This window comes from Aphis gossypii, chromosome X, assembly GCF_020184175.1.
Source record: "Aphis gossypii isolate Hap1 chromosome X, ASM2018417v2, whole genome shotgun sequence".
Lineage (NCBI taxonomy): Eukaryota > Metazoa > Arthropoda > Insecta > Hemiptera > Aphididae > Aphis > Aphis gossypii.
Genome location: NC_065533.1, coordinates 10,361,264 through 10,380,354, shown reverse-complemented (window position 1 = coordinate 10,380,354; position 19,091 = coordinate 10,361,264). Strand labels below are relative to the sequence as shown.

General features: G+C 24.7%; 1 long non-coding RNA gene across 1 annotated transcript; it reads left to right on the top strand.

Annotated features, from left to right (window-relative positions):
* Positions 1-2,939: 2,939 nt before the first annotated feature.
* On the top strand, positions 2,940-9,289 carry LOC126552938 (uncharacterized). Its single transcript, XR_007606407.1, has 3 exons — positions 2,940-3,059; positions 3,665-3,769; positions 9,079-9,289. It is a non-coding gene; the product is annotated as an uncharacterized LOC126552938 (long non-coding RNA).
* The last annotated feature ends 9,802 nt before the right edge of the window (positions 9,290-19,091 follow it).

Here is a 19,091-nt window from a genome sequence, read left to right as displayed (position 1 = left end):
AATAAAAACACGATTCTGCTTTAAAACAAAAATACGCTAGATCAGTTGCCGCGGCAGTAAGGTAATTGGCGTGGCAAATCATAATTTGACGGACATAAAGGTCAGGTTACAGGTAGCCGGAAACTTGTGGGCCGCCATGCCATAAAACAGGGGCGTATTAATAACTCATTTATTGGGGAGGGGGTCACCTTGTATGTATATAATGTTATTAATGTAGTATTCCATAAAAGAAATCATTATACGTATTTCACTCATAGGGACGGAGGTTAACCCTCTAAACCCCACCATCGGTACGCCAGTACGCCACTGCCACATAATATATATAGGTATACAATTTACATGTAAATAATTCTTTACTAACTTTATCGGACTAAATTTATGCCTAAAACCTGCTCAGTGATGCCATCTTTAATTTAAAGAAAACTGCATGACGATTGAATAAGTAGTTTCGAAACCAATTCCCTAACAACTTCTACTTTTGCTTTTTTCAGTTTTATATAATATAGATTAATTATTCATACCTAGTTGAATATATATATTTTTTAATTCTTTAAGAAAAAATATCTAAATGAAAAATTAATAAATTGAAGAAATAAAAACTAGGTTCATATAATAATATTCATCTTAATATTTTAAATAACAATACTCTATAGAAACTAAGTTAATAAATTCAAATGGTTTTACAGAATTGAATTCTATTTACAGTGAATAATTTTGTCAACTTTTTTATACTTAAATTATGAAATTAAAACACTGCTCGCAATCATGTAAAAAGATAAATATGGTTATATTTATATAATATGTACGGTATTTTGGTGAATTTTTAGTATAAACATTACATTCAAACATGAAAAACACAGAAAACTAATGTTATTTGATATTATGAAACGAAGGTAAATATATTATTATTAATATATCATTAGGATATGTTGTCATTGAAAATAATATTAACTTTATTCAGTCACAACACCCACAATACAGTATAAAATATGATATCGTGTGACAAAATTGTACAGCTTCTATAACATAGCTTTGTGTTGGATGGATTTTAATTTTAATGAATTTACTAGTTTACTATATTTTAACCAAAGAAATTTTTATATTCCAAAATAATAAATTTATCAAATTTATTTACAAAATATACTGATTTTTAAGTAGAATATCTAGAGTTAACTTCTAACTGGTTATCTGACATTAAAAATGTTTGCAGGTATCTAGGTATCTAAGTAGGTATCAAATCAATATTAGTAGTATACAAATTCGATCGCAAGTTTGTATATATAGTACACTAGTTTAATATGAATTTTTACAAATATTATAATTTTCAATTTAAATAATTATGTTGTTATAAACATTGTTCACTAATCAAAAATGTTCTCAGTTTGATAAAATACTTGAATTCTATGAACTTAATTCAGTATTTTTAGAATACCTACCTATTTAATAAAATAACCTTCCTCGCATGTCAAAAATTTTACAATCATCGTGTATACTGTATTATATTATATAATATAATGATCTAAATTCTAAAGGCAAATATAATATAGTTTATGAGACGGGCCGTGACAATCTCTAAATTATCACATTCATATATTAACTATTATTACGAGTATAAAAAAAAATTTAAAAATATTTTTATTAAATTCTGAAAGGAGTGATTAATGTATTGATTTTACAATGATGTGTGTATTTTTTTTTCTTTACATGATAACGTGTAAAATTAATGTTTCAATTTTGAACTTCAAGAGTCGTTTCTATAACGACCATGATGGCCAAAAATAAGAGGTTTCCAGCATTTTTCAAAAGCGTTAGGAAAAACCACAAAAAGTGATGGTAAAGCAAGAATTTTAACCTATAATTAGTTTTTGATATAGTAGTAGGTAGCTCAAACATAATTCACTGTACATACAGTAGAATCTCGGTAATCCGATAGATATCGGCCTACGCTAATATCGGAATATCGGATTGATGGGTGTTTACATAAAACGCATTTTTACTTACGGAATTTTACATTTTTACGCATATTAAAAAATGAATAACCTTATTGTATTTTATTATAACATATAAATAATGCATACTATGTTTAGGTTTAGTGTTTAAGTTTAGGCTTACAATAATTATAGAAAAAGTTAAGTGTTGATCAAGTAATTGAAAAAATTATCAAAGCTTAGCTTTTTACGAAATCAAAAATTTACATTTAAATTGATTTATTATCAAATAATTTTAGATGTTTGTTATAGTTAAAAATTACTAGTAATAATTATTAGAAACTTGAAACATACCACCAGTTTTTTAAATTGTCATTTTTTGTATATGATTCAAATATTTAATTTTGAGGTAGGTACTCAGGTTGTAAAAATATAAATCACCTTTTTCACCACCCAGTAAAAAATATATCCTAGGCCAGGGGTCGGCAACCTTTTTTGACGGAAAAGCTAAAAGTTACAATATACAAAATTTTCTAGATTTTAAAGAGCCATTAAAAATGTTCGTAATTTTTTAAATATAATTTTATTTTTAAATTTTAATAGACATAATAATAAAATTAATTTATAATAATTGTTTTATGTGTAGCTGGAGAGCCGCAACTCTAGACCAAAAGAGCCACAGGTTGCCGATCCCTAGGCTGACAAATTGTCTCTGTTCAGAATTGTTTTTCGTACACAATTAAGGTAATGATACTTGTCATTGCATTCAAATTTAACTCATACATTATAGTGACCTACTCTATATCCGAGGTACACTCGATTCCTACTATAAAGCAGCTCTGTTTCCCACTTAAAAAAAAAAAAATTAAATGTGTTAACAACTACGAAATATTTCTTTTGATAAGAAAAACATAATAATAAGCAATAATTTTCATGGTAACTAAATATTGTCAATAAAATATATAACTTTAGTTTTGTTTTAACTGCTAATTAATTGATGACCATTACAATCTTATCAACCCGAAATTATTATTCAATGTTTACAAGTTTATAAGTATTATACTATCATAAAATAATAATACATTTAATACCTTTATAAATAATGAAGCTGTGATAGTTTATAGAAACCAAGTATAAACTTATTATTAATTAACAGTTAGATTATAGTATACGAGTATACTACTTTGTAATAAATGATAAAAATAAATTAATTGTTAAAAATTAAAATCAACTTATTATTGAAAAATGTGTTGAATTCATATTGATTTTATAAACATACATAATATACCTATAGTTATTGATTAATTGTTTGTTATATTTAATATTATTGGTAAGCGAACTTTTTAAAATTAAGGTTGATTAAGTTTGGTTTAGATAATAAAATAAATATAAAATATATCTTGCAATATTGTTAATTCTATGATTTAATGTATAATACTATAATTTTCAATTCGACTTATAACTTTTTTATATTTTGTTAGTATTTATTTAGATAGGTAGTCAAAATATTTTCCTTCAAAAATTTAATTAGTATGTAACTATAGTAAAATATTCATGTATTTTAACACGGGGTGAACGATTTTCATCAGTTGAAATTTATTTACTTTAATTCCACTAATCACGAATCCACTACACCTCACAAACATTACTAACACTGGCCCCAGTTTAATTATAATAATATAGAAACTATAGTTGATAAATTAGTGTTATATTAGTGTTATTGTATTATCTTTTAGTTTGCGTTTGTGGATTGAAATAAGAATAAGATTATAAGGATCGAAACGCGTTGTTCAGAATTTCGGATAGTGGCCGATGGATATAATATGCTGTGTTCGGTGTGTGTGAGTATCAAACTATACAGTTCTGTTATGTATTATGGCGATGTTTTTTACCTCTTCGAAATTGTTTGATGATATCGTATAAAATTATATATCTTTATGGAAAAAAGGTAAAATAATAGTTAATTTGATTTAATTATTTTTGAAACTGGAATTACTAAAAACAATATATATTTTTAGGCCACATTATTTTTCCCAATTTGTCTCTATTAAAAATGACAATACAATTATATTTTTATAAATATTTTTGATTGAATATATTGGGGATGTAAGTAATTTTTTATCATAACATATGACATTAAGCTCATTCAATAAATTTATTCATAAATAAGGCGTGCATTATTATATGAATTTAGTAATTATTTTATAAATTTATATCTCTTAATTCTAATTAAAAATGATTAGTACATTTCATAACATCCTAAATAAAATTACTATATTTATTATTATACATTTTGATATATTTTGAAGTAAATTAATTTTCTTATATTTTACGAATAATTACACATTTTGTATGAAACTTCGAATTTTCATACTTAACAATTCTTAGAAACATTGAAAATAATCATTATTTTACAGGAAATATGTTCAATCTGTCGTAATTAATATGATAAAAATAAGTAAAGAATTATTTATTATTTGTGATTGCCCACGAATTTGAGTCCCGAAATAACAACATTGATAATTTGGTACACGAATTGGGTACGGCTTTATCTAAACCAGCGGTTTTCAATCTGGGGTACACGTACTCCTAAGGATATGTGACATCTCTAGGGGTATGCTAAAAAAAATAAATACTGGCCGAAAAAGTGAATAGGTTGTTATTAATGAAATATTTAATAATTTAATATTTGATTACTTATTGCAATATAAAGTCTGCGGTTTAATATTATTAGTGCAATAACATTTTATACTTATAATATGAACACTGTAGATAATTTAAGTAGATTTAGTTTAGATAATTATAGAGACTAATTACTCATATATACATACTAATATTATTATTATTTTCGATTATTTATATTCTAAATTAATAATATAATAGGTATTGGGTATGTGAAATAGTGGTGAGAGGTCAATGGGTATGTGAATGAAAAAAGGTTGAGAACCGCTGATCTAAACGACTATACGATATCCGTATATCTGAACATACATTTCACGTATCATATATTATCCTAGTTCTATTTCATTATGGTAAGGTAACTTTAAAGCTGATAATACTTTTAGTTTTTTTTGGATTGTGTTATTGACTTAAACGTTGGTGTGTTCTTTTATATATTTCTTAATTAATCTTTATTCACATAAAATGGCTTCAATGATTTCAAATGAAAAAAAATAAAATTGAATTAAAAAACAAATAATTACAAATTTTGTATCTAATTTTCGTAATAATTTGTTATTGACATTTGACAGTCCTAAGTCTGTATAAAATGCGGAAAGGAAAATAATTATTTTACAACTCGTGTCGTGGTTTTATATCTCAAGGGCACAATTCATGTGGAAAAGGGATTTGGGGACGCAATTCATCTACGTTATACAATTATATCAAAATATCTCTTGTTATATTTAATACCTACATTATACTATTCTAATGGTTAGTTGATCTAATTCTCTTATTTTTTTATTTATTCAGTACATTTTTTTTAAATTTTAAAAATGATTTCGTGTTTTTTAATCCATTTTTTGACTCTTTTATAATAAAAATTTGATAAGCATGATACCGCACTATACACCATTTTGCCTACCTGATTCCAAACAATTTTGTAATACAAAAGAATTTTTTATATGACCAAAATGTAAAACGATTCCACATAAAAATTACTGTTGTTTTTATCATTACATTTTGTTGAATCAAGGAAAAAATTAAATCTGTAAAGAGCTGATTAAAATAATTCTTCTGTAGTGATTGCCATTCAGGACGCTACAATCATTACCTACCACGTAATAATTATTTAAACGACGTAACACGTTCCTGGTTAAGCTATACGGTACTTGAAAAGGATAGGTAATATGCATTAAAAACACTTGATGTTTAAACGTTGTTAAACAGAAAATATAAAAGAATTAACACAACTAAAATAATTTACTGCTATCGTATAAGTTACTAGACTAGGGACTGGCTATGTACTCTCGGCGATGTGGCTGTGACAATGTCCACGACGAGTAATAGTCATACAATAAAATTGGGATAATACATTATAGTCAGTCAAGAACTGTAACTACCTTCTGATTAATACTAGGTCCTCTACTCGTATTTTTACGTGTCTTCACAATGACGTATAGGGGCATAGTATTATTAACAAACACGTGCGTCTGTTGAAAGGTGGTGTGATATCATTAATAATCTACCGATTTATAGAAATCTTACATGGTGCACCACTGGGTGCGGTAAAATGTCCAATTCCGCTAAAATAACATGTTTTTCTACCTTTTGCCTATTTATTTGAAGCATGCGAGTAAAAAGTGAATTGTATAAATGTATTCGTATACATTCGGTACTAAATTATAATATAATACAATATACTTCTTTGCAGTCCTGTATTTTAAATCAATTGACATTGACCCTATATATTTTTATTATTGTTTATTTACTTAAAATATTTAAATATGTAGGTAAGTATTTAGTATTATACGTATAAAAATTTTTACTAAGATTTTACTAACTATGTCTCCTTATTAAGCACAATTCAGAATCAGATTGTTTATTAGAAAAGAGAACGTTACTTATCGATTTTTCGGGGTATAACTATATAATATAGAGTGAAAGTCTCACCGAAGTAAACAAACACGAATTCCCGTTTTCAAAGAAAAGGTCACTATATATATGTATACATCACTTCTATACAATAGTCCTATATAAAATCAATTGACATTGACTTTATATCACAAAATACATCAATCTTAAGCACATGTTACTAGTTGTAGTATGCTTTGACCAATATAATAACACATAGCAACATTAAAAAAGATATAGTGCTTATTTATTTCTCCTACTATCATTACTTACTAGGTACTAAATTTGATTCTAACATCATAAAGTAAAATAAATATATGTATACATTTATACATCAACAATTGTAATTAAACATTTTGTGTTTAAATTAATTTTGAAAAAAAATGTACAGCGAACGGTTTATCAAAGCTTTGTACTGCAAGAGTTTTTTTTATAACCATTCTACAATCATTGACGATGACGTAATATAATATTGTTTTCAAAAAAAATATTATAATGTTTAAATAAATCAAAGATTTAGTATTTGATTCGTTTATTTGGTTAACAATTTATTTTCGACGCAGTTAAAAATTTAATATATTTTAACAACGCATTATCATGAGCAAAAAATAAAACAAAAACAATGTATACGTTTTGATTGTATAATGAAAAAAAAATTAGAAAATAATTGAGAAACTGGTATGCAAGCACGCGTTTTAACAAAATATTTAATATTTCTCAGCACTTAGAGCTTTGTTCAAAATCACTTTTGAATACATATTTATATTATATTCATCATCTTTATCAAGTATCTATAAATAAACTCATTCCATTTGCTCCCATTGTTATACTCTGTTAATTTTTATTTATTAAGAATTTAAGCAACAGTGAACTTTACTGTATCAATAATATATAGAAATACAAGTCTTTAAGTTAATTAACTCTTAAAATAAATAGTTTTTGTGGAATATATTCACAATGAATAACTGTATACCTTAGTGAAAATTATTATCGAATTTATTTTTAACTGTAATAGGTAATTTAAGACCAATAAAATTGATTAAATAGACAATAAAAAAATGTATACACTTATAATAATAAATACAATTTTACGTCGGGAACTTTAAACTACACTTCAGTTCCTTGTTTAATTAATGTTATTATTTTTATTATGTGTTTAGGTAAATTATTTTCTATTTTATGTGTATAAATTAATAAATTACCTAAAAATTGATAATGTATATGTTAATAACTATAAGTATAAATAATGTTAAATTAAAAAAAAATTCATTGCGATGTATTAAGACTGCAGATCATTTTTTTTAAAGTTAGTATACAGCGTAATGGACCATTAAAAATGAATATGCCTGGGGCTCAATCATTGGCCAAACCGACACTGAATCTAGTGTTGCGCAGTCTAATTATTGTGTAAGAAAACTTTTATATTACAGTTTTAAATATAGGAAATAAAACGTTTTACAAAGTAATAGAATCTTACGACGTCGTTCGATCTTCTACCACTTTTGCAATTGTGAACTATGTTGAACTATATTTGTAAAAACAATAATGTAGATATCTATATTATATGCGTCTAGCATCTGTACCTATTACAATAACATGTGCACGCTGTTCCGCTGCCATCACATAAAGGAGAATTTATCATTATCCAGTACTATAGATTTGATGTTAATAAAATAATTTATACTTTTCAATTTATAAAAAGCAGTTTAAAAGCAGTCCTTTAAATGTTTGTACCTATTTTTTTTAATTCAGAAAACCAATAAAGACAGCGCTAAATTTGTGCGAATGGATATAAAACGAAATTGAAAGCGTAACCTACGTCGTTAACGTGGTACTACGAATAGTCAATTATTATCAACATACCATTATGCCTATTATATAGGTACCTATTAAAGTATTATGTCCACGTAGTCCAGTATTATGTTTACCACCACGCGTGCTAATCAATTTGTATCTTGCATTTAACTTTTAATTAAAAAATTTTGGTATGTACCCGCAGTAGGTAGGTATATTATTACGGATCCAAGAGGGGCCATAGGTGTACCCACCAATCCCTACTGATAACTGAAATCATTTTTAAATGGTCATTTTTTTATTTATACATAGATATGATTTTAAAAATTAAAAAAATACCTACCTATATTATATATAACAATCGGAAATTTGGTGATTTCGAACGTCGAAGGCTAATGTCATCATATTTTACGCGTGTTATAATAATCATCAAATCTAATTGGTAATTGTATTTTTATCTTTTTCGATACAATTTTTTTAAAATACTTCATTATTCGTTAACGGAATTTTGTATAAATTTATTTTACTATTATTTTGAATAAAATAAAAATTGGAGTTCGATGCGGCCTGTAAGAAGTCTTCTTCTTTTAATTAAAAATATATTTACAAAATTCCGATAATTCTACAAGGCCTGAGAATTATTCCCGTGAAGTCATTTTTTTCGATATAATACATCCTACCACCCCCCCCCCCCCTTAAATACTCATCGGCTAGTAAATTAGAGGAAAAGTATAATAACAAAGGTGGTAACTAAAATACAAAATTTAATTTTAAAATTTTATAGAATTGCAGAAAATTTTAAAATCTGGCACCGGGCCCCTTAATACCATAATTTCGAATATGATTCATCTGATGAAGAAATATTGAACGGCGTTAAAAAAATATGAATCAGCATTAACGTATTTTGTGGAGAACTGTGTTTGAAGAAAGAACTATTGAAGGAAAAATCTAAAAATTAGATAATCTTATTGAAATCTACAAATCTGCATTTCCTAAAATTAAGTGTTTTCTAAAAATATTATGTCAATACATCCGTTACAAGAGTGATTTTAGATCAATCATATTCATTCATTTCATATCATTCAATTGTTTGAATTTAATCGAAATCTAAGGTAATGAAAACTTCAATTATATTTGTAATACTTGGATATTGATAAATGTTTTTTTATGTAGGTATATATATTTTAATAATAAAGTAATATACAATTTATAGTAAACTTATTGAAAATATAAATAATAATAAAGTGACCCCTCTTTAAAAATAATTCTGGATCCATCACTGATTTTTAAAAATATAAATATACCATTTATTGATTTTTAATGTCTGAATTATACATCTAATCATTTTGGAGATATCTAACCAATTTTACTAACAAAAGAAATTGATATTTATTATTTGAAAGTTGCATATTTTATTAATAAATAAGTTATTAAATACAACTTTTAAAAAGTAAATATTCGTTTATAATATTATATTATTTATCTATAAATATAGTTACTCATTATGTTTGGTGTCTATTAGGAGTTGTAATTAATTTTATGATTGTTAAAATTGTAGTTGTATAAAATATATAACACTATAATTTTATTAAGTCAGTTCGCAGTTCCCAAATAGTCACGATATTATTTTACTTTTTATACGTTTTAAAATAATTTAAGACTCTTTTGTTCTTAAATGTAATTAATCTTTACGATAATTTTAAGAAAACCTTATAAATGGTTCAAGAAATTTATTAAACATTTAACACCATAATCAATACTTTGTTAACGAATGATTACGTTTATGATTATTGTCTTATTTATAGCACTTGTAGATTTTATAAAATATAATATCTCCTCCCTACAATTAAATTAAAAAATTAATAATAATATGTTTAATTTAATAAATATTATTTTTAAAATTGTGTTATCCATAACTTCGTTAAATATAAAAGAACGAAACATGAAAAACGAGCACATGGAGTTTATTGCAATAAATTAACTAATAATAAAAAATATGTTTTCTTCAAATATAAAAAAAAGATGTAATAAATTTCTAAAATTAAACGGTATGTAAATAGGTAGGTAATAGGTCGTAAAGCTTTCTTCGAATTCTGGTTGGTACCTTTTTTAGAGTAAAATCATATTTGGGCAGTTTGCGGTGACATGCGTTATTGGATATATTTTCTGTAATTTGTACTATTTGTAGAAGTGTAACTGTATAAAGTACGAAGAGAAGTCACGTACAAACTCTATAACAAATATTACAATATTGCATACAAATCAACCACTTAGATTAGGCGAGGTTAGGTTAGTATGCTACATTTGAATTTTGATATATTATCAGACGTACACGTGCGTTACGTACTTACGTAATAAATTTACGTTTATCAGGTCACAACCATAATCTATAGTTGAATTAGCTTTATTATTATAACGAATTTACCTAACATAAAATTTAAAAGTAAGTAATAACATTGCTATATTTTTTTGGATTTAGATTTTTCTCGTTATTTTGATTTGAATGTTCGTAAATCATAACTTATTTGTGTATGAAATATTTAAATTAAAAAATGTTTATTAGGTACTTAACTCGAAGTAAAAAATCAAAACATAACTGTTTAAGGTTTGAAATATTTATATAAATAGATTGAAGTATAACAAGGTGTTTTAATGTTATAAATATTATTTAGAAATTATAATTTTACACTTCACAATGAGATTAACAAACAAATTTTTAAAAATAAAAGCAGCACAATGTTATACTGAGTTGGTACATATTGATTTCCTATTTGTCGAAAATATTATGCAGAGACACTAATAAAGTTTCAACAGTGAAGGTCTAAATATATTGCTTTTGTCACAACAGAAATAGCCTTCGGGTAGGCCCGGGGGCTAAAGTGATAGCCGCCTTTGTAGTACGATGAGTAACGATGTTGTTTAAACAGCTGTTGTAGATACAAGAGAAAAGAGATTATTCACAAAACTCATAAATTCGATATTCAAAATTCATTTCAAACAATAAAAATTAAAAGATTGTAAGTGGGTATTATTGAATTATGAACATTTAGATTTACCTTCTCTACATAAAAGGGATTTTTATATATGACTCGTTTGAAGTTAGTTATAGGTACTGTTTTTGGAAGGTTTCTACGTTTTAAAGTTATTTATAAATTATAATTTTATTTACACTTTTATAATACAATTTTATCACCAGTGCGCATATAATGTTATTATATAACAAGATATATTTAGATCTTAATTCGATTTTTAAAATGAATTTAAAACATTTTTTGTAGATTATATTACATCAAGTATCCATAAGTTTTGAACTTTTATTTCTTGTAGATTATATGAGTTAATTTTGTATTTAAAATTTAACATTCTACCTATATAGTGCATAATATCATAAACTAATTTATTTTTAAATAAAAACATGTATACTACGTATAAATAATTAAATTAGTAGTTAGAAACACAAAAGATAATTTAGATGAAACGAAAATATGGTGAATAATAAATTAGTGGCTTTTCGTAAAACGATTTTAAAGGATTAAAATAACATATTTTAGCTTTGAAATTTAACAATTTAATTTACAAACTTTAAACTTCAAAATCAATTATTTATTTTGAATACAAAGTGCTCGTAAAAGAAATATACATCAAATTAAAAATATTCAATATTATAATAGATGCGTATTTGTTATATATTTTAGGATTGATCAAATTTTTTCTAACAGACAGTTATTAATCTGTGTAATATGGTTGATTTAAATTATACAGCTATTGAAATTACTTTTGACAATTTACCCTTTTTAATGTTATGTTGAAGTGATACTTCTGTCTACATACATAATAATTTGAACTCAGGAATATTTACTTAGGTATTATTATACTATAATATTATAAAAAAAAATATAGAGCAGTCAACAGTATATGTAAATGAAAAAATTAAACATAAATAACGAATCTTTAAACAAGTACAGTAGTAGCATTTGCAGTTTGATATAATTTTCACTTTTTTGTGATTTATTTCGAAATTAGGTATATATATATTTTTTTTACTTTAAATATTGAATAATATTGTTATCCGTGAATTGGGCCTATGTCTTCATTCTTCTCAATTATCACTGTTTCCATATCAAAATATTATTTTTTACATTTAAATTTCTTGGGGTATAATTTCTTGTTATAAAAAGATTTTATTTATTATGACACAGTAAATATAACGCAGACTTTGAATAATGCAGTCGAGAATTCCTCATTAACATCTTTTACTGGACATGATTTAATTATATCATATAACCCCTAGTCTTTACAACTCCTTACCCCCATCCCCTTGATTACACCACTGGCCGTGTTATCAATTATTATTTATTTAATATCTTTGACCAATAAATACATAATTACATTAAATGTTATAATTTTAGAAATAAATATTGAGTTATAACAATACCATTCGTTAATCGTTCTGTATTTTATTAAATAATTTTTCTTGAATTTTATTTTAAAGAAAATATTTTCTAGTCCCTATAAAAGTATAAACAAATTCATAATATATTTTAAACATCAATTAATATTATAAATGCAAGTAAATATCCCTGATTCATTTTTTTTTTTGTAGATGTTAAAACTAAAATAGTATTATATTTGGGTGACAAATAAGTATATAACGTATGGCCGCTGAACGGCGTCTTATTAATGACGTCGTATCAAGTGTAAATCCCTACTCATTTGGAGTTTTTTTTATTATATTATAGCTTATATTTTTTTTATATAATCAATAGTTCATGCGTCTTAAAATACATAAGTTTAAGTTAAATACATCAATAGTCTCTCACTGCAATGTACTTATATCACCATATCTGTAAGAATATGCATTTAAAGAATATTATCTTTTTTAAATTATCTCCCTAATTGAAAATCATTATCATAAATATTATTAAGTATAGATAGATTTAATGAGTTAAGTTACACATTAACTAACTTAATAATACATTTCTATATTATCATACTAATATAGATATCTATATTATATCTATATTTATTAAATGATACTATTTTATTAATCTAATCCCATGGTATTGTAAGTTAGTACTGCTATACCCCAAATGCCATATTGACAAATATACTTAAATATTATTATTATGATACCAATAGACGAGCATTTTTTTTCTATTGAATGATATGAAAACATGGAATTTGAATTTTTTGGAGTTGCGCTGTTTGCTAAATAGGCTGACGATATATAAACTTAACATTTTACATTTCTCGTAAAGATATTGAAAGATAACTTAGTAAGGGTTATAGATAGATAGATAAATAAATTAAGGAAATGTTATTACAGTGAAGTACTTACTCACCAAAGGATAATTAGGAACCCAACTAATGTAGTGCCTAAAATAAACCGGGATCCAACTACCTATTGTAGTAGGTGTTAATAATAATCCTGGATCCAGAAATAGCAATTTTCTGGTTGAATATAATATTGTAAAACTTTATACGCTTTTAAAAATTAATTTGACTCACGTAAAAATATAGGATAAATAACCTTATATTAATGTATTACTTGCATTAATATTCAAATTTTTCAACTATTAAATAGGTAATTTATTGATTTTTGCAATTTTGACGAAATTTGTTAAAATTTTAACTTCAAACACTAGCTTATTAATTTTTTTTGTTAATTCATACTGAAATTTCTTAGAATTTATATAAATAACAATTTATGTGAAATCTTGTTTATAATTTTTAAGGTTTTTAACATAGCTAAAACATTTGAATTGAAATTTAAAAAAAAAAGTTGAAATCTTAAATATCTATAAATTTAATATTAAAATATTTTGAAAATAATTGCAAGTTTCTATAGTTATTGGTTTCTTAATTATAATAAAAGAATGAAATCGATTTTTCATAAATTTGTTTTAGTGTAAAAATTCCAGTTTTTTCTTGATTTATTTAAATTTTTTTTCTCCGATTAAAAAGAAAATCACTATGAATATTTCATTTCTTACTAAATCCTTTCCCTTAAAGGGTCAACTTGATATAGTTTTCTATCAGAAACTCCCTACCCCCTACTCAGATGTGAAAATTGAAACATTTTCGTTGCCCTAAAAAGTAACATTACAGTCGAACACAAATAAAACCACATATCATTGATTATAAAATCAATACATTCATCGTACCGCTCAAAATCTAAAGGAGAAAATGGCAGCGCGGTATTTCTATCTTGTGGGTTTGAGTGTATCTCGTAACTCGTAAGTGTGTTAAATTTGAATTCAGTGATCAATCATTGCATACAAAGATGACTCTAATTGGAGATGGCTTGTTAGATTCAATTCAATTATTTCTACAAAATATATTTTATCATATAGGTAGGTTATTTTTTTTAATATTCCTATTACATTACTGCATCTTAAAAACGTAGTTTAATTTTGATACAGATACAGTGTATTAGTGACAGATAAATATCAAATAGAGAAATACGAAAGGATTTTGATAATAGAGTTGACATGACACTTATTAGTTGTACCGAATACAATTTAATGTTGATTAATTAATGTAACACATTGCTACAAATAGTAAATTTATTATATAGTTTAGTTTATGAATTATTAATTATAGTGATATTAGTACGTAAATAATATCAGTAATAATTATTATATAGCCAATTTGTATACTCAAAACAAGACCGGTTAAATATACCTTTTTTGAGGTTCAATTAACATAAAGCAATTTATTGAACATCTAAACAAAAATATTATTTAGAATTACACATTTTTAATTCGTTTATGTTATTATTTTACAGATGATTAAAATCTTATTTTATCTCAAGGCTTCATTAAAGGCTTTCATTATGTGTCTTGTCCAATTTTTATACAAATTAAAATGTACAAATATCGAGAAAAAATGTTATTACTTTATTTGAAGCTTTGACAATAGCCGCAAGTCATTCTTGTCAATTTGTGTTTTCTATAAAATTCCATGTACGAACAAAAACTATATAAATACCATTTTAATTCTAAATTTAATTCCATTGTTTTTCTTTCTGCGTGTAATGATTTTATTTTATTACCTATAATATAATATAATATCTACGCAATAATTTAAGTTATTTAAAATCATCAAATGCCTTATCTAAATAACAATAAATTATCCTTTTTAGAAAAATTAATAACTATTGAAGACTGAATAAAAATTACATAAAATTATTATATATTTATTGCAATTAATAAAATTTACTATAACTGACACATTTATATTTATAATTATCTGTTTGCATATTTATAGATTTTTTACGAAAGAGAAAATAATTTCACATTACTTGTTAGGTATTGAATATCAATGATTTTAGATTTAGTAGGGTTAAATATATTTGTTTAATTTCAATATTAAAGATGTTACGACTTCTAACCTACGTGGAGTTCTAGCTTTAAAGTTGGGCGTCTGAGAATAATTGGGCCACTAAAATTTCAATTGCCATCAGGTAGACCCAGTGATTGGGCCACTATCTTAAAAATGCCAAGAAACAATTATATGTTTAGTGATATTAAAAACTCTTAAAGAAGGGGAAAACTATATTTGTTTTTGTGAATTTTGTATCGCATTATTTAAAAATAAATGAATAATTATTTAACTAAGCGTATGTACCTATAGTTTTATGGATACCTACTGTACATTTATATAGTATAAAAAAAATGATTATTAAGGTAGGTACTAAGATTAATAAATGTTATATTATACTATTAAAGTTGTGTATTATACATTTGTAGACTAATATTCAAGTAATAAAATGTAAAAAAATATAGCATACAAAGCATGTAAATAAAATGTGGCTTTTAAAGATTACACTATAAAATCATGACATTTATTATAAGATTTAAAACTAATATTCAAACGTCTGCCTTTTTAGAATTCAATTAAACCTTTTTGATAATATTAAGTATTTTAACACATAAGTATATTATTTTACTAATATTTATTTAGTATAGTTTGTAGACTATAATTATTTATTCAAAACGCATTTTATATTTAAAAAACAGTATTAAATGTCAAATACAGATACCTGAATACCTCAATTATTAAATACCTATATTTTGCTATATTAATTAAAATATTATTAGATATTACTATAAGTATATTTTACGTTTATTATTTAATAAACATGAATCAACCGTGCTTTAGAACACTCAATACATTTAAAAGAAAATATTCTTAAAACAACCATTTCAAAGAATAAATTTGGTTTAATATCAGATTATACTTGGTTAGATTATGTAGGTAATGTTAAGTAAATTTATAAGAGTATAATATAATATTAATATTAGTGTTATATACCCTATATTTTTAAATTGAATATTGGAGCATGCAATATTATACATTTAACAACGAGTTATAGCAACATTATTTTAACAAAATATCGCGTATTTATTTTATACGCGGCCTATCTTCTAAACCAGCGTTTCTTAACCGACTTAACCTTGGTTTATTCACTTACTTCTTGACCACTGTATTAATACGGTTAAGCAACCTGTAATGTTAAATAATATTAAATTTATTTTAGTATTGTACTATTATATTTATATACTTATTATGAAAAATCGATCTTTGCTTCAACAATACATTTTTGTATTATTAAATATTTAATAAATAACAAACCATTACAAATAAATTAAATTACATTTTTTGGATATAACATTTTGTTTTGCATACACCCGGTTGGGAAACGTTGCTTTAAATAAACAATATTATGCATATGAATTTATATTTTATTAATAATACGTTTCTAAATATCACATTGTCAATATAAATACGTCAAACGAATATTATACATTAAATAGCAAATACGTTCATACGTATTCACGTTAATATATCATTTCCTATACAAACATAATATCATTAATATCATCTACCTATGTCCTATCCATAACATAACACAATATAGGTATCTACCCTGAGATTAAAATTATATTTTTGTCAATTTGTCCCAAAAATAATTTATAAAGGTTCTTCGGTTCGAAACTAATGTTGTCCCAGACAATTTAAACATGAACCGAATTTATATTTACATTTTAAGCTAGTAATAAAATACGTAGAGTCTTGCGTGCAATATTTGAGTAAATAATATAATATGATGATATTCTCGTACGCTTTGAGTATTCTAATTTCATATCTACATATAAGAATTAAGTTATTTAAATGGTTTTATAATTTTTTAATTCAGCCTCGAAACTACTGTATTGTCTGATTTGTAAGAAACATATTATAGATGACAATAAAATATTAAACAGTCAACAAACGGTCATTTCACCGAGTTCGCCAAAAATTATTAATAGTATTAATAAACAGGCATTGATACTATGGGCACTGAAGTACCATTTTACGTATCTACTTTATTCTTTCACTGTTTTATTTTTCAACTTATTCACAAAAAATATTTGAGTTTTGTATGTTTGCAATTTAAAAGACGAGTGCAGTGAATTACCAAAATACATATTTGAATATTTAAAATAATTTTTAGATGATTTAAATGTTGGCTTAAAATTTTTAAAATTGTCGAGCCCACAATTCATACTTAACATAGCGTTGCAATGCGTTATCAAATTAGGTTTATATATTTATTCTAATATTGAAAATATTGTTAGAAGTTAACTTTTTTCATTATTATTGTCGTCATAACTCATAACTTATAAATGCTTTACTTCCACTTAATAGTATTGAGAACTGAAAATACTATGTTAGTATATTAGAAGTTAAGTTTAAGTAAATATATAGTATTTTCGGTACCTACTGTTTCAATCAATGGAATATACAAATGATAAGTAATTAAAAATTGTAAATAAAAAGTTTTTGGATTTAAAGTCTCATTATTAAATAAACACGCCTCGTTATCTTTACCTATGTCACAAACATTGCAATAAAAAAAAAAATAATATCTTTAAAAACTAGAATAAAATGGAATATATTATAAAACGCCATCAAAATCGTATTGATGGAATCATCAGACATAATGATAAATGACAATACTATAATATTTGGATAATATTATACCAGAAATAAATAACTTATAATGAAACAAAAACGAACATGTAACCATAATATAAAATATATTGTGGACATGACACAACAATGCGATAATGCAATAACGACGATTAATGAAAAATAATATAAACCAAGATATGAATGGGGTGAGACGCGTTTAATAATACAACGATAATCCCCATTCAATGTTCAATACCCCTAACATACCATACCAAGAAAACCGAAACGTCGCTTTATCTTTATACTGTATTTAGACATTTATCGGAATGAATCGCAACACGCCAACGCTAACTTGTGTCCGCAATCCACAACTTGTCTATTATAAAAATATTATGACGTATAATAACTAAAAAGATTTTGATTAATATTAAAACATAATACATTGTAAAAACATTCAATTTGTAAAATAAATAGGTATTTATTATATTCATTATTTAAATTATTTGACCGTATTCCATACGGATATAGATGTAGATGTTTTATTGTTTCCTACTATGCTTTGACACTGGTGTCTATAACCAACAATAAACATTTTAGCAAATGTATGAATTCAGAAAAACCAATTTATAATACATAAATTGAATATTTGGTCTGCTAATTAATCCCTATTTTGGAGAAAAATGGGTGACCAACGTTAAATTATGTTAATTGTTAAGTCATTTTTAGGAATATAATCAGGACTAAGATAAACACTCAAAAGGAAGGGAAAAATGAATTCTTGTCTCTTAGTGAGTTATAAATAAACTCCCTCGATAATGATATGTTAACAGTTGCAAT